Source organism: Sus scrofa, chromosome 11 (assembly GCF_054392235.1).
Source record: "Sus scrofa isolate SSC_HxYL_T2T_F1_AM1 chromosome 11, Sscrofa_HxYL_maternal_Yorkshire_Landrace_v2.0, whole genome shotgun sequence".
In the NCBI taxonomy this organism is placed as follows: Eukaryota; Metazoa; Chordata; class Mammalia; order Artiodactyla; family Suidae; genus Sus; species Sus scrofa.
Window position 1 is genome coordinate 77,233,620 of NC_139393.1, and position 18,166 is coordinate 77,251,785.

The 18,166-nt window shown below is 42.3% G+C and overlaps 1 protein-coding gene across 7 annotated transcripts in view; it reads right to left on the reverse strand.

Moving 5' to 3' along the window:
* NALCN (sodium leak channel, non-selective) overlaps positions 1-10,081 on the reverse strand; it is a 317,004-nt gene extending 306,923 nt beyond the window's left edge. For 5 of the 7 annotated variants that reach the window (XR_014819860.1, XM_084982253.1, XM_021065881.2 and 2 more), the window contains exon 1: positions 9,574-9,695. The gene's annotated coding sequence lies outside the window, so the exon portion shown is untranslated. Of the gene's footprint in view, positions 1-9,573 lie in introns of all 7 variants that reach the window. The other 2 variants (XM_084982252.1, XM_084982251.1) reach the window with 1 other exon arrangement.
* Positions 10,082-18,166: the final 8,085 nt, after the last annotated feature.

Genomic DNA, 18,166 nt, shown 5'->3' on the forward strand with positions numbered 1-18,166 from the left:
ATAATGTTTTTAAAAAACACTCCCTAAGTAATTTTTACCACACACTCCCAGCACTGGTTCCAACAGTGATGGACTCACTGGTCAAGACACTCGGAAGGGTATTCTGACATTACAGTCTGTAGTCAAGACTATTTGTTTAGGGGGAAAAATGAGATACTACTATAAACAGTAAAGGCAAAATAAAAAGCTGAGACAAAATAAAAAGCTGAGACAAAAATTTTGATTTGTCACAATGTATATACAGTATATTCCAAGTTTTCCTCAAAGAACTTCAGAATTTTCTCAAAAAAAAAAAGAAAAAAATCCAGGCATATAGATTATGTGTGATATACAAGAATACATTTTTGTCTTACGAGAGCTTAACTAAGAAATCTGACTTTTCATTGACTTTTCTACTATAACCTTCTAGTCTAGAAAATACCTTTAAAATGGCTAGTCAGTTCTTAAAAGGAACATAGCAAAAACAATTTGTCTAATTCAACAAACTAGCTTTTGACATTGCTTTCAATTTTTCCATAATAAAAAGTAGAAAATTGTTTTGAGGCTCCCCAGAATTTAACATTTCTTTCCTCCCAAAAGTACTGACATATGCAATTAAGAGAAATGAAAAGACTAACCCAACTCGTCTAGTTCTGAACATTTAAATCCCTTATTTACAACATGTATCTTAATCTCTGTGCCTTAGCTCCTGGGAGGAAGGGTTACGGAAGCTTCCAAGCTTGGATGATTTTTTTTTAACCTCAGGCGAATTTTGAAAGACATAGTCAATAGTATCTTAAGCCGTCACTGACTTGTATCTTGTCTGACACAGGCCTCCGTAAATCTGCACTTTTCAGAAATAATAAGTACTTTTCTAAAACACGTCCTCTCCTCTGAAAGTGACAGGTGAAGCTGACCTCCTGTGGATTTCATAATAGTCATAAAGAACAGATAAAGCGACAGACAGTGAAGCCAAGGATTTAACCTATACATACTCTGAAAGGAAAGACCAAGAAGTAATTAGTGGTTCTACTGAGGCATCACCAATAGGAGCAAAAACACCCACCATCACCCAAGCTTGAAGTTCTGGATTCATCCCCACCTTCCCCTCTGTTGGTTCAGCCACAAGATCTGTTAGCATTTTTAAATCTCCACCAGCCTCCTCTCCATTGCCATTACTGCAGTCTGATGGTGGTCACCCATTCTCAGAATGTCATGCCCTATTCCTCCAACACCTGCCTTCACTGGCCCCCATTCTTATTTTTCTCCTTAGCTTCATTCTTACTTCTTGACATGGTCATGCTTCCCTATAGACGGCTGTAGCTCCATTGGCCTTAAAGACTAGAATGGTGTGCTTTTATTTTTTTCTATCAGATCTAAAGCTTTTCTCTTGTATTATCAATTCATTCATGCTTTAAAGCATTATCTTCTTTCTTCCCCTCTCTAGTTCGGTTTCATTGTTTTCTTTGCGTCCTGAGCTGAACTACTGCTTCTTTATCCCACTCTAAGTCACAGACCTGTTGGAGGAAATGCTCCCGTCTCAGGACCAGTTGTCCCAAATGCATACACCCAAGAACACGTGGAGCTACCTACAGGGTAATGCTATGATAATTAGTATACACATACAGAAAGCTTGTAAATACAACTTTGTTGAAGACGGTAACTGGTTTTTTTTGTGTTTTTTGGGGTTTTTTTGGTCTGTTTAGGGCTGCACCTGTGGCATATGGAGGTCCCCAGGCGAGGGGTTGAATTGGAGCTGCAGCTGCCGGCCTATACCACAGCCACAGCCACATGAGATCAGAGCCATGTCTGCAACCTCAATGCCACGTCCTTGACCCACTGTGCGAGGCCAGGGATTGAACCCACGTCCTTGTGGTTCATTACCGATGAGCCAGTACCAGAACTCTTTTTTTTTTTTTTTGTCTTTTTAGGGCCACACCTGCAGCACATGGCAGTTCCCAGGCTAGGGGTCTAATCAGAGCTTAGTAACTTCGGTAACTTATTATTTTAAGGTCCTTTTTTTCTCACTTACTTTTTGAACTATTGTTCTGTTTTTACATACTTCTACCTCACCTTCTTTTTTTTGTAGTACATGCCTAATACATATTTTTCATCATTTTTATATTTTACTTTGAGCCATATAAATATCATGAGAAAATTGTTCTCTGCCAGTTTTCAGAATTGCACATTTTCAGCATACCATTTTACTGCTGCTTTAATTTTGGAGAAGGAGAATGAAGCCAGTCCAAAACTTTTTTTTTTAACTTTTGAAGTTTTCTTTTTAAAAAATTTTTGTATTGAAGTACTACTGATTTTTAATGTGCTAATTCCTTCTGTACAGCAAAATGACCCAGTAGAACCTCTATAAACATTCTTTTTCTCATATTATCTTCCATCATGTTTTATCCCAAGAGACTGGATATAGTGTCCTGTGCTGTACAGCATGGCCTCATTGTCCATTCATCCTAAATATAATAGTTTGCATCTACTAACCCCAAACTCCCCGGCCATCCCACTCCCTCCTGCCTCCCCCTTGGCAACCACAAGTCTATTCTCCATGTCTGTCCACTGTTTTCCACTTGATCAAAATACGGATGGGATATTTTCCTTTTACTTATTTTTCAAATTCAAAGTGGTCACCAGGCTAGATCTAGGCGCTAGTTACCTTGAATTAATTTTTCCTGGTCTATGATAATTCATCTTCACCTGCACACTTGGTCTGTTTGTCCGTTTCATCTAAGGGAACATAATGACTATATTTCATGTAGAACAAGGCCTGTGTCCCCCTGCTGTGCCCTCCCTGTCAGGAAGAGCACCTGCCTTTGTGCCCACGTTGGCCATCTTCCACTCCCATCATCCTGCCCCAAACAAAGCCCTCTATTCAGGCCTTCCCTTTGCATAATTGGAGAGAAGTTTTATTCTTGGTTCCCTTGGCTACGGTGTTCTAACTTTTCACACTTCTAATTCTCCTGGACTCCCTCCCCAGGTCCCACCTCTGGACCAGTGGGGTTAGTCTCTGTCTTTTAGGGCCGCACCTGCGGCATATGGAGGTGCCCAAGCTTGGGGTCGAATCAGAACTGCAGCTGCTGGCCTGTGCTCACAGCAGTGCTGGATCCTTTAACCCACTGAATGAGGCCAGGGATCAAACCCACATCCTCTTGGATACCAGCTGGGTTCTTAACCCACTGAGCCACAACGGGAACTCCAGTCCCTGTCTTCTGAGCACATTCTATTTGGTGTGGCTGCCCTGTGCTGGGGTCTCGTGGTGAAACAGCTTCAGAAGTCAAGTAATTCTATCTTAGGGACAGAATGCTCCCACTTTAGTTGTCATGCCTTCTTATTGAGGGCTTCTGCAGAAGCTTTGTTCCTCACTTTTGATACACATCTCTGAGAAAGGGAATTGTGACCTGAACTTTGGCTCAGTCTCCCATTCTCATGAGTCCAGTTCCACCTGTACTGAATCTACAAGAAATGCCTCGGAGTTGACAGCCCAGGAACAAAGAGACTTCTTCTCCCTGTACCTGAGGGTACAGGTTTCTCATTATCTAAATCCCTTTGATCAGTTATTTGAAGTCCAAGTAGGAAGGCCAAAAGCAGAATGAGACACCTGAGCTCAAAAATCATGTTTTCCTAAAAGATCTCAAATTTGCTTACTCTTTTTTTTTTTTTTTTTTTTTTTTTTGTCTTTGTTGTTGTTGCTATTTCTTGGGCCGCTCCGGCGGCATATGGAGGTTCCCAGGCTAGGGGTCGAATTGGAGCTGTAGCCACCAGCCTACGCCAGAGCCACAGCAACGCGGGATCTGAGCCGCATCTGTGACCTACACCACAGCTCACGGCAACGCCAGATCCTTAACCCACTGAGCAAGGGCAGGGACCGAACCCGCAACTTCATGATTCCTAGTCAGATTCGTTAACCACTGTGCCACAACGGGAACTCCTGCTTACTCTTTTTTATTCAGCTTACAATTTGTATAGCCTTCCTTCTTTGATTTTACTCCAAGGGGTATATTTTATCACCTGGATTTCAGAGCAGTTTGTTAAAGGTCAAGAGTCTTTGACCTGCAATATAGTGCAAAGGTCAGAAGCCCAAGCTATTATTTCATCTTCTACTCTTCCTGTAAAAGAGGTAAGGTGACCCACAAACACTAAAAAGAAGACAAATGTACCTCAGACAGCATGTAAAGCATCTTATCCAAAATTATAATCTTTAGGAAATCAACTTGGAGATATATATATATTCATATTAATATATATCCATAATAGTTTATATGTAATATATAGCTACATAAAAATATAGATAACTTACTTTTTTCCAGGAATGCCATTGTTCAGAATTTATCATGAAAAAAAAATCCAATGCAAATAAATCCCTATATTCTATTTATCAGGACATTATTCATAATGATGAAAAGCTAGAAACAGCAAATATCCAATGATAGAGGTATGGCTAGTAAGTGAAGCTGTATTCAGGAGGCATAGTCTTATATAGCCATTTAGAATTTTTTGAAGAAAACTGTATAGACACATGAAAAAATGCCTATGATAAATAATACATGGGATAGAAGGACTGGAGCTCAACTTCTCTCCTAAAAACAACAATTTTCACAACTAAAGACTGAGCAATCTCCACCCAAATGGACTGGAAACCCATACCCTACTCCAGAAGAAAAAGAGGAGGCCACATCCACAGGTAGGAGGGGTGATTTCGTGATATAAACAACCCCATACCTCCCGGGGGGGAAGCTCCACAGACTGAAAACTAACTGGCTCACAGAGACTCACCTACAGGGAGTGAGAGTTCTGAGCCCCACATCAAACCCTCACATGCTGGGATCTGTCACTGGGAGAAAGAGCCCCTGGAGCATCTGGCATTGAAGGCCAGCGAGGCTTGTGTGCAGGAGCTCCACAGGACTGGGGGAAACGGAGACCCCATTCTTAAAAGGCACACACAGACCTTCACGTGCACTGGGTCCCAGGGCAGAGCGAGGTCTCCACAGGAACCTAGGTCAAACCGGACTGCAGTTCTTGGAGGACATCATGGGAAAACAGGGGTGAATGTGGCTTGTTGTGAGGGAAGGACTTGAAGGCAAAGCTCTCAGGAATATTCAGCAGCAGTGCCTTTCTCTGGAGGTGGCCATTTTGGGAAAATCTGGCCCCACCTGTCAGTCAGCACTGAGAAGCCCCAGGGCAAACAACAATCCAGGTGGGATCACGGCCCCACCCCTCAGGAAACAGGCTACCTAAAGAGCCTCAGGCACACAGCAGCCCCTAATCCCATCCAGAGACTAAGCCCCACCCACCAGAAGGATTAGAATCACCTCCACCTAACAGGGGGCAGGCATCAGCCCCCCTCATCAGGAAGCCTACAGCAAGCCCCCCATACCGACTTCAGCCACAAGGGGGGCAGACACCAGAAGTAAGAGAGGCTACAGCTCTATTATCTATAAAAAGGTCACCACACCAAAAACCTATCAAAATGAAAAGACAGAGAACTATAACTCAGATGAGGGAGAAAGAAAAAACCCCAGAAAAACAGCTAAGCAATGAGGAGATTCTCTGCCTCCAGGAAAAAGACTTTAGACTGTCATGCTGAAGATGATGCAAGACATTGGAAATAAACTGGAGGCAAAGATGGATTTTTCTTTACAGGAAACACTGAGCAAAGAGATACAAGATATAAAACTTAAACAAGAAGAGATGCAAAATATAATAACTGAAATAAAAAACTCACTAGAAGCAGCTAACAGCAGAATACAGGAGGCATAAGAACGAATAAGCAAGGTGGAGGACAGATTAGAAGAAATTACGGATGCAGAACAGAAAAGAGAAAAAAGATTGAAAAAAAATGAAGAGAGTTTCAGGGAACTCTGGGACAACGTGAAACGCACCAACATCCGTATTATAGGGCTGCCAGAAGGAGAAGAGAGAGAGAAGGGGACAGAAAAAATATTCCAAGAGGTAATAGCCAAAAATTTCCTCACATGGGAAAGGAACCACTCACTCAAATCCAGGAAGCACAACGAGTACCATATAAAATAAACCCAAGGAGGAACACCCCGAGACACATAATAATCAAACTGACCAAAATTAAAGACAAAGAGAAAATCTTGAAAGCAGCTAGGGAAAAGAAACAAGTAACATACAAGGGAACCCCAATAAGGTTATCGGCAGATTTTTCAGCAGAAACTCTGCAGGCCAGAAGGGAGTGGCATGATATGCTTAACATGATGAAAGAAAAAAATCTCCAACCAAGAATACTCTACCCAGCAAGGCTCTCATTCAGATTTGAAGGAGAAATCAAAACCTTCTCAGATAAGCAAAAGCTGAGAGAATTCAGCAACACTAAACCAGCCTTACAACAAATACTAAAGGAACTTCTCTAGGCAGAAAAGAAAAGACAGCAACAGGAGACAAAAAATTCCACAACTGGCAAGACTCACCAGTAAAGGTATATATACAGTAAAGATACGAAATCATCCATGCACAATTATACCATCAAAATCAGAAATCATGAGAAGAAGTGGGTACAAATGCGGGACACCGGAGATGAACTTGCAATTAAGAGACCAACAACTTAAAACAATCTCATATACATATAGACTCTTACATCAAAACTTCAGAATAACTGCAAACCAAAAATCTACAATTGATACACAAACAAGGAATCTCTGGAGAAGAAATATATCTCATAGTAAATAAGTGCATAATCCACCATGAAGGGGGTCATTTGACATCATGCTTGGAATGCTGAAGTCTTCTTAGATCTGATTCTGATTTCCTCTCCATCAAAGAACTTATGATAATTATAATTAAATAATGCCACTGTACAATTAAATAATACAGTTCTACAATTGTATTATTAATAACCATTTCTCTCCATGGTACAATGTAAAGTCTATAATGTCTTGTTTATCACATCACCTAGAATGGTGTAATGCCTTTATTGAAGAATCAATGAGATGGAACAAATTGTGAGGACATATTTATATAGTTACACTGTTTTTTAACTAATTTATGCATTTTATATTTTACTTATTTTCAGAGGGTGTATTATTTTTGTTATGCTTACCAGTTGTTATTCTTTTACTATGCTATATAAAATATTTAATGGTATATAAGGCTTTCTTCTTTATAAATTTTAGTTGCATAATATAGCAATTTAATATAATGCTAATTTTTAAAGAAAAATTGAAATGTAATAGATAAAACTAAGTAGTAAAGATGAAAGCCATAAAATTGGGATAAAGTACAGAATAAATTTCCTATTTGTCTCAGCATATTTTCCATTCCACTTCTCCAGTGGGAGTCAATCTGTTTCTTAAGATCCATGTTATAATAATCTGTGTGAATGTAATTGTGTGTAAAAGTATGTATTTTATTCTGTAAAAAAATAAAATAAATAAATAAATAAAGAAAAAAATAATAATACACGAAAAAAGCCAGGATAAAAAAGGCCCAACTTCATGACCACAACTACACAACGTCACATAGTTTTAAAAATACACAAATAGTACAATCTTTTCTATTAGGTTGTTGGGACTATGGTTGTTTATTTTCTTTCCTCTATCATTTTTACTGTCATATCTAATTATTACTACATTTTAAAAATGTTCAATGTTTGCACAAATAGTTTTGAAGGTGTGAAGGACTTCTTGCACAAGTCCTTGTAGCAGGTAAGTATCAGATTACGTGATTCTCAAGTTTTAAAATGTTGATATAATTGGGGGGGCAATTTATAATTGCTTTCAAGTTCAAGGTCAGAGTTTCCAAACCCAGACTAGAAAATAGGCTCTCTCATATTTGTCTTTGCTGACAGATTTGCGGAGCCTGGTCTAACTCTTTTCCTCACTGAGCTCCAAGCTCCTGGCCCAGCGCACCTGGCTTACACTAGTATATGTTATGGGGATATGTGATTTTTTTTTTTTTCACAAACTTGAAATCCACATGTGACCTTCTCTTGGGATAGATTTACAGAGCCAATAAAATTGTGACATTATCACAGCATCCTTGATTAATGATAAGACGAATACATACATGCCTGCCCAAGTGTACACACACATACACGCAGTCGCCAGGGACACAGGAAAGAGAAGTAGAGAAATGCCTCCTAGATAAAGAAGACAAAAAAATGCTACTCGAAACTTCAATTCTCTGATCTGCAAGCAGTCTATTTTGAGTAGGCATTCTTTCTTTTAACAAAGATAGTACTTTTCCGCTTCTGATTATCTTGCTAAAGGGTCCCACCATTTCACATGGCTCGTCTTCAATTTTCATAGAGCTCCCAGGATCCTTATCAGTGATGCATGCCTATTGTAACGAAATGTCGCATCTTCTAGCAGGGTGAATGGGGTCCGACAAACCTGTTCATGTATTCATTTTTCTCCCAAACCTGATTTTTCCTTCACTCTGGCTTTAGCAATAGCTGGGTCAGCAATACTACAGATGAAAGCAAAATCCAACATCAAAGGCCTACAGAATGAAAGCTCACCAATTAGGAAATACATGTTTGACCTTGTTGGAGAGGGTTGAGAAGCCATGATTTTTTTTTTTAATTTAGAACTGTTGAAACGTAATCTCTGAATGTAAACAAACAAAACAAAAATAAAAACAAACAAACAAAAAACACTCATTGCTGTATATTTGCCTTGGGGATAATTGCTAGAGTCCACTCTCTCCTCTCCTACTCAATTTCAAGTCATAGTAGCAGCTATGAAAATATGAAACATAATTTTAAAAAGTAAGCACCTGTTAATTTCTGATCCCTATTAAATGTCTTGGCCAACCTGAGTCTCCTCCTTCACAACTGGTCACCAGTCCTCCATTCCCTCTCACCCAGGGAAATCCAGGCCTGGCTGATGACCATATAAACAGAAGGTTAAAAACACATCCATCCTAGGCCTGAATCTGTGTATGTCTGAACACACATCCTCGATAATACATCCCTGAACAATAATGCCTAAAACTGAAATATTTATCCTATTATTTCACGCATTCATCAGGATCTGAGTTTCCAGTTCGAGTCAAAGAGACACAACCCAGCTCAGGGTTCCCGGCCCCTCTGAGATTTCAGCCAGGCAGGCGACCCACACCAGTCTCATGACAACATGGTGTGGCTTTGGCAGGACACTGCTCTGCTGGCCCTGTGGCCCTCTAGAATGACACCGGCTCAACCAGGCCAGTTCACACCAGGAGGGATCCGAAGAGCGACCGCAGGAGCCTGGGGGCAAGTGGGCAAGGCCCCGTCGGAAACCTGAGGAACCAGGGGCCCCCCCGCCCCCAAACCTGCGCGTTGGCCCCGAGGTGCGCTGCGCATTCTCCACATCCCCAGCCACCTGTCCCCTAGGTGCCAGCGAGGCAGGCCGAGGTCCGGGGCCCTGGGCATTCCGCGCCCACCCGAGGCCGGGGAAGACGCACCCCGCGGCGGCGACAGGGAGGCCCCTGGCGGCCGCCCGCGCCTGGTGCCCGCGGACCCTGGGGGCGCCCCTTTCCCACCCGCCCCGCGCCCGGCCCTCGCTCCCCGCCCCGGCGCGCCTGGGCCCAGCCCCGGCCGGGGCGACCGGCGGCGCCCCCGGGCCTCGGGCGGCCGTGACCAACCTGTAACCCCAGCGCTGGGAGCGGTCATGGTGCCCAGGGTGCGGCGGCGGCGGCGGCGGGCGGGGCGCGCACCCCACGGCGGGGACGCGCCCCTCACCTCCCGCGGCTCCGGTGCGGCGGCTGAGCGCGCGGCGTGCTGGGGCGGCGGGGCCTGCGAGCGCGGGTGCGGGGTCGGGGCTAGGGCATTTCCCTTTTCCCTTTTGCTTTTTTTAAATCAGAGTTGTCTTTGCCTGGGGGCTGGGATGCTGGGTGCAGCGGGGCTGAAGGGAGGCGAAGGCAGAGGAGGCTGCGCTGCGGTTGGTGCGGAGCGGGAGGGTCGGTGGCAGCCAGCAGGTTCCTTCTCGCTGGCGGCCACCGGCCGTCAGCCTCGCAGCAGCAACAGCTGGCCTGTCCTCTGCCAGCTCCTCCTGTGGCCTCCGGCGTGCTCACAACCAAGCGCGGCCGTGTGCACTCGAGATGGGCACACGCGGGGCACACTCAAGGCCACCGCAGACAGGCGAGCAGGGCCCGTGGGCGCGCGTGTGCACGCGTGTGTGGTCTCGTCCGAACTGGACGCCGTGTCGGAGGATGCGGATTCATTTTACCCTTGCGTATGAGATTGCTGCAGCAGTGACATTTATATTTTCCAAGCGTGTTAATGTTTTCTCTTACCATTAAAATATTTTGTTACGTGGATGAGGCTGGATGCCGATGCAAAAATTGGTCCCCTCAGGCGCTGTAAGGACACCGGGACAGGAAGCTGCATCTGATGTTTCCTGGGGCTTCTGGCAGAGCAGGTTTGGGAAAATCTTGGCAACTTGAGCACCCTGCCCAGGCCTAGGGGACATCTCTTCTCTGGGTTGCACTGGAAGAGCTTACTCAGGGGCCGGCATCTTGCCTTTTAGTGAGATAGGAAACTCAGCAAGGAATCCTTGACAGTGATTTGGTGTGTGTGTGTGGTCTTGTCTTCTGCCTTCATCCTGCATACATAAGCACATAAATTCAGGGAGAGAAAAAACTGGATGAAACTTCATCTAGAAGAGAACTTGGAACCCCTAAACAAAGAACAAGTCCCTATTCCGAGAGTATAGTCCAAGGAATGGAAGTGAGGTCACGTATATACATTTTTAAAATAAATTTTCTGGTTCTGTATATTTAAGTGACTTATCTAAAAAACAACAACAACAAAAAACTTTTGCCCCATCCATTCACATGGGGCCAATATTAGCACTTTTTTATCATTTAAAGGAAATTTTTAATAATGGGCATTTCATGAAATGCAGGGTCATGTGGAATATTTTTTTTCAAATTTCTGAAGATTCCAGAAAGACCAGCTATGTAAAATAAAGCTGAGTGTTAAACAAATGACAGAACCATACGGAAATATTCTTCCCAACACAAAACAGAAGGTAGTTCAAACAATGACAAATTCCATAAACAATTTGTTTAGAAAAACTATTTACCAATGTGTCTAATCATCTTAAGCCACTGCTTTTAATTGTTTGCTCTAAATACTGGTTGATTTCCATTTGTATATTAAATATATATAGCCGTGTATCGTTCTTTGGAATTCATCGTTAGAATTATCTGTTTGAAAATCATAATACTGAAACAAAGACCAATATATTTATACATTTCTTGAATGAAGTGATAAAGGCAGCAGTTTTACTAATCTCAACACTACTCCTCATCAGTGAGGCATTTCAGACCTCACTCTATCCATATTTGAACTACCACTTTGTAAGTATTTATAATAATTCATGCTTAGGAGCCCAACGATTGCATGGATGATGAAAAATTTCTTATAAAATCCATGGGCTTCTATGAAGCAGTCACGAAGAAGGTGACACCATCTAGGAATCTGTGGGGACTCCCTTTGTGTTGGAGCAGACAATCATTCTAAAAAGCAGATACTTATATCTCAGATATCACATCATTCCTTCTACCTGCTCCTTATCCTGGGAGTTTCTTATCAGTAAAATTAGGGAGGCTGGGCCAGCATCTTTTCCAGGTCTGATGGGTCTTGTAACTACAGCCATTTCTATAATCCAATGAAAGCCACTGCTGCCCTATGGGTTCAGATAATTCACAGGTGTGTTTTGTTTGGCTTACAAAATATTTTTGACAAATGAAGAACAATTTCCAGCACTTGAAAACCACGAGGTGTTTAGTGTAAAAGATAAGAGCTGGCCAAGTCAGATTTGCATTTCTGCAAGGCAAAGGCAGCTTTGTCCTAAGCTTCACATAATCAGATTTCCCATTTGCCATACCCCAAGTCCACTGCAATGCCCAGCCCCCAGAAGGCATTGAGCATGTGAGTTAAGTTCGTATTCAACAGTATGAGATAAAAGAAGGGTCACTGTCAACTACAGGGAATTTCACAATACAGAGGATGAAGCCAGGCCGATGAATATCCAAGTCAGTAAACTTGATTTAAAGAAAAGTTTATTCATAGTCCAGCCAGTGCTTCAAAATAGAAATCACTAAAATGTAAGATAGCAAAACTTTGATTAAAACGAGTTATTTGTTTCTCAGGAATTCATCTGGCCCTACTGTTTATTTCCTTCAAAAATTAGTATCCTGGGAGTTCCTGCTGTGGCTCAGCGGGTTAAGAACCTTAGTGTCCATGAGGATGTGGGTTCCATCCCTGGCCTCTCTCAGCAGGTTAAAGATCCAGTGTTGGCTCATGCTGCCATGTAGGTTGGAGATGCAGCTCAGCTCCAGTGTTGCTGCATTAAAAAAGAAAATTAGTGTCCCATCAGACACCTCAGTGAGTGGCCGAGAAAACAATATTGATGCTAAAAGAGAAATTTTAAAATCCACGGGAGCAGTGCCCTCTGCTCCATGGGAAAGTAGGAACCCACTGGACTCCAGAAAGAAATCTGTTAGATTAGATTTGTGGGTTGATTACACTGAAGTACTACTCTAGACATTCCGATTTTTTTTGAAACCCTTGTTAAGACTGGGTTACAATCTTACACATTTTTCTTACATCTTGTGACTTCATGGTTCACATAGGGCCCCCTTTGCCATCAAATATGGGTCTGATGGAACCTCCTCTGTTAAAGACACTTTGGGTCGGGAAAATGAAGATCCAGAGGACTTACTTAAAAAATCTAAAAAGACTAACCAGGAGGCATCTACTGCTTGCTAACTAGCATGGATTCGAATGTTCAGAATTCAGCCCAGGCAAGAATAGAAGTGCTCTGGTGGTGGAGGGCTGGGGGATGTTTAGCAGGTTTGTTTCCTACACCTTCAGCAGGATGCATGATATTGAACTGCCTTTGAGTTGGCCTTGTCTTCTCATGAGACCGTTCTCCAGGCAACGGCAAAACGTATCTTCACCATTTAAATATTGTAAGATTTTGGAAGACACCGCCCATCCTACTTTTTCCTTAAGGTATTGTTTCCTGAACTTTCCAGAGAATAAAGATCATCTGAGCGATCTTAAATATTTCCTTGGAGGCTTTAAGTGTCTCTGGAGTGGGACGTATGACTATGGACTCTCTCAATGAAACAGGTGTCCCTTCGAGCAACATGGTTCTGAGAGTTTGCATAGCTTCACAAGCATCCCTTTCCTGGTACCCCAGGATGGACTTGCCCACACTCTTTCCTCTCCTGCTAGTCCTGTGCATAGCCATCTTCATGGAGACAGTGGACCAGTTCTGGAATCCCAGTGGACCCTGCTCTAATGCTGTAGCCTGTTATCTGAAGCACTAAAACCATACAAGTGCAACTAGGTGGCAAAAGACCATCTGCTGAGTCAGATTTGAGGTCTTTGCAAGGTTGTCATTAAGAGCGCGGAATGTTTCTATACTTCCTATTTGCATTCAAATCAGCCATAAATAGGAGATAGAAATATACTGGGGCAAGGAATGCAACTGATTTCTCTTATGGACAAATAAACTGCTTAACAATATGGGAGGGATTCCGGAGGACAAACTGGACCTGGAAAATCATGCTGTATAGAAGTAAGTGTGGTTCTCACCCTATGCCCACTTTAGAGGCCAACTGAAAAAAATTCCTGGCCTACCATTTTGTTCTACTCTAGGATTATATTTTCAAGGGAAAACTAGATCCTAGAAGGAAAAAAAAAAAAAAGGAAGAAGATGAAATCAGGAATAAACAATAATACCAATTAAACACTCATGCTGGGAGTGAAATAGTGATTTCACTGTCCTGAGGGGAGGCTGAGCCAATCGCCCAAAGGAACTGGGGGAGTTTTGAAAACAAAGGTCATGTTTCAAGAGAAACAGTAACAAAATGATGCAAGTTTTGAGGATTTAGGAATAAAAGCTGCTATCAGATAGGAGAAAAGCTTGAGTTCTGAAAATAATGTCAACTATCTCATTTATGGTATAAAATATCTTAGCAGCCAGGGGCCCTCAAGGTTGAAGATCCTAAGATGCTCTGTAAGGCAAGCCACCCAAAAGTGCTCCCCGAGGGAAGAGGATCTAGAATGGGTGACGGAGAAGAGGGCTGATGAGCATCATGGATCACCTTGGGACCAGCTGTACCCACGGGGCTGCTGTCACCTGGCTAATTCTCCTGTTATAAATCATGACAAATTGGGACCAACCAGAATCCTAGCGAAACTGTGCCTGGATGGTATAAACACAATGGGAGAAGCAAGTGGATCTGAATAACACTGAAAGACAGGGGTGGATGATAGTGGATACTGTTGACGCCAAAGCCAAGCCTCTTTACCAGGTGGGGGTGCCCATCCCCAGCTGCTGTTAGAAACAGTGAATTGTAGTTTGCCTCCAAAACTCTTCAACCTCGTGAATCCCAATGGTAACCTGCAAAGTTGATTTTGAGATATTTTCAGCTAGAATCTGTCAAAACATATCCGTTTCTTTTTTTCCTTTTTTCTTTTTTCCACTTTCAGGGCCGCACCCGTGGCACGTGGAGGTTCCCAGGATAGGGGTCTAATCGGAGCTGTAGCCACTGGCCTACACCACAGCCATAGCTAGGCCAGATTCTTAGCCCACTGAGCGAGGCCAGGGATCAAACCTGCAACCTCATGATTCATAGTCGGATTTGTTTCCATTGTGCCACAACAGGAACTCCAAAACATATCTGTTTCTTAAAGAACAGAAGTAATTGGGGGAAACCTCTAAAAGATTATGACTCGTATATTCACTTGATGTATTATTCCATGCTAATATTTTCCAGTGGATAAATTGAGCCTATTCTTGTTTCCATACTGTCTTTTATGGTAATTATTCGTAAACATATATCTATTTAGATTTTAAGGCCCCTAAGGGAATAACCTAACCTTATAAGCCTTGCATCCCTATTTTGCCTTCTCTGGTACTTTTTTTTACCCAGTAAAGGGCTCAATCAGTATTCGTTTAATGAACAAACTAAATACTAATTAGTTCACAAATTTCCAGATTAAATACTTCATGTGGACAATTTTCCATTTGATGCAATAGGTATTTTTAGGGAGGCCGTCAAATATTTTTATATCAGGAATGGAAAATTTTCCATTCCCGGACCAGACGCCAATCTCAAAACCCAGCCGTGATAATGTCTAATTACTAAACCGCCAGGGAAGCGAAGCTTCCTACTTTAGTGTGAAAATAAAATAGAGGATGATGTTGAATTAAGTATAGCCTCATTAGTCTTCAAAACATTCTCACATTGTAAGACTGGAAAAAAGCCCTCAGAGGCCATTAGGTTCGGTATCTACATCCAAGCAGGATGATAACTAAATTATACGAAACTATTGTTGTCTCTCTTACGTAAGAAGCTTCAGTGAAAAAGGTGTATAAAATTGTTTTATCTGGACATTTTCACAATATTATATAACAAAATAAAAATTACAGATGTGTGCTGGTTGTGTTTATGTAATAGTAAGCCAATTGACGTCATAGATCTTTTTAAACTAAAATTGTGGACTCTAGCAATAGATTTTGTTAGTAAAAGCCTTCCCATATATTCCAAGAGTATATTCATTCTTTCCAAAGAGTCAACAGAAATCTCCTTTGATTTAAGCCTTTTTCTTGCTCTTGTCCTAAGTGGATATAAAATGATTGCTTATCATGAATTCCACCATGTTTTTATGTGTATGCCCGTTATTATTATTACACGAATTTTTTAACTCACAAAGACTGTTGCTAAATCTAGCCTAATCCACTTTTCATCCAAGTTAAGTCACGAATCACCTCTTGAGCAATCATTCAGTCTTGAGCCAAAACAGTATCACTGGAAAAATACCATCTTTGTTGGTCATCAACAGCTGAATAGTAGCAACTGTTTAGGATTTAAGCTAACATATCCCACACAACCTTCGATGCCACATGCACTGCACAGAGAATGTATGATATGTTACCTTAGTTTGAATTTCCCAGAAGCTAACACCAGAATGAATATGTGCTAATTTAAAAAGAAGTGCTTTCATGGCAAATCAACACGGAAGTAAGACAGGGAGAGGAAAGATAAGCAATTTGAGGCGTAAGACTCACAGAGAGTAGGATTTAGCATGATCATGGCGGGGAATGCTGGATTAGAACTTACACCTCAGAGATGTCTAAACCCAAGCAGAGTTGATGATTCCAACCAGCAGTCATTGGCTAATGGCTTCAGGAGTGCACGTGGGAGAGAGTTGGAGAGAGTGAGGGAATAAAAATAAACATGCTAAACATGCAGGCATAAATTGAGTCGGTTGAGATTATCCACATGGGCTGGAGAAGACTCAAGAGACTTGTGAAATACATTGAACTAAAGTTAGTCTTTAAAATGTGGAAGCTTTAATTGTGTGGAGGAGACACGAGGGCATTTTAAGTGGATGAGAAAACATAATTTTGCTGATTGGGAAGCAAATGTTAAGAAGGAGTTAGCACGGAAATCTTTGCAGGGACGGGGGGGGGGTAATATTTGAGAAGGGAAAGGGAGGACACAAGATTGCGGGGAAGGGAGCCATCAGACCAATACGCTCACCTGGTGTTGCTCTGTGCCAGCCCCGGGAGGCAGCCCTTGCACAGCGATTGTTCCTTAGTGATACCACATTGAGCAGAAATGGCTGGGCTCTCACCCCATTGCCTTATCCTCTTGGTAACAGCTTGGTAACATGATGAGAAGAGCCCTCACCTTGCCTGCAAAGGCTCTGGAAGGACCAACAGCTGGTGGCTTTCAGCCAACCACGCTTCTCCCAGCTGGTCAGCTAGCCTTTTCCTGAAGGGGATTCGAAGCAATGTATCTACACATCTGCCCTCATAACTCGATGCAAGATGTCAGAATTGATGGAGGTTCATGACACAATATCCTTAACTATAGGTATAGGAGCCACCTTTGTACTAATGAGAAATATTAGAAATTTTGAGAAACGTTCCTTGGATCTGTCTTCCTTGTGGGTGTTTTTTCTCTTCTTTTCTTTTGCTTTTTGGGCCATCCCTGAGGCACACGGAATTTCCCTGGCTAGGGGTCGAATTGGAGCTGCAGCTGGGGGCCTACACCACAGCTCACAGCAATGCTGGATCCTGAACCCACTGAGCAAGGCCAGGGATCAAACCTGTATCCTCATGGATACTCGTTGGGTCTGCTACCACTGAGCCAAATGGGAACTTCCAGTGGGTATTTTTTCTTGTATCTCAAACCTGGTATTGTTCTTGCTGGCACTTAATAGATGCACCCTAAATGCTTTTTAATGGCTATCTGAGTGACAGCAGGCAAATACATCTTGCTAAAGGAAGTGTATGGGAATGATCCAATGTACGAGCCGAATCGAAGAACATTGAGTTATCTGCAAACAGTGTCAAGGCAAGAGCAAAAAGGAACTGACATGGAAAATAGAGGGGGCAGGACAAATTTTACCTTCTTTGTCATTTGACCTAAGACCAGTTCTGTTCCAAAGGAAGCAACTGCCTTTAAGTACAGATGCCTTATCTATAATATACTAACATATGTTAAATTCTTGTTCCTTTATATGACATTTTTATTAAAGTATAGTTGCTATACAATATTATATGTTATAGGTGTGCAATGTACTGATTCACAATTTTTAAAGGTTATACTCCATTTAAAGTTTAAAATAGTGATTATGTTCCCCTGTTGTACAATATCCTTGTAGCTCTTTTTTTTTTTTTTTTTTTTTCTTTTTTGGCCACCAAAACATATGGAGTTCCCGGGGCCAGGGATAAGATTGGACCACAGTTGGGACCCAAGCTGCAGCTGTGGCAATGCCTGATCCTTAACCCTCTGTGCCAGGCCAGGATCGAACCTGCTTCCCAGCAGTCCCGAGACTTGGCTAATCCCATTGCACCACAGCCAGAACTCCCCCCTTGTAGCTGATTGTATACCCAATAGTTTGCTCTCCCTGTCCCTATATATTGCCCTCCCCCCTCCTGCTCCTCACTAGTAGCTACAAGTTTGTTCTCTAATCTATGAATCTGTTTCTTTCTTCTTGTATTCCCTAGTTTATTGTACTCTTTGAGTTCCACCTATACAGTGATATCACACCGTATTTGATTTTTCTGACCTATTTCACTTTGCGAAATTCCCTCCCAGTCCATCCATGTTGCTGCCGAGGGCAAAATGTCATTCTTTTTTAGGAGTGGTGTTCCCTTGTGTGTATACACCACAACTTATTTATCCCTTCATCCGTTGATGG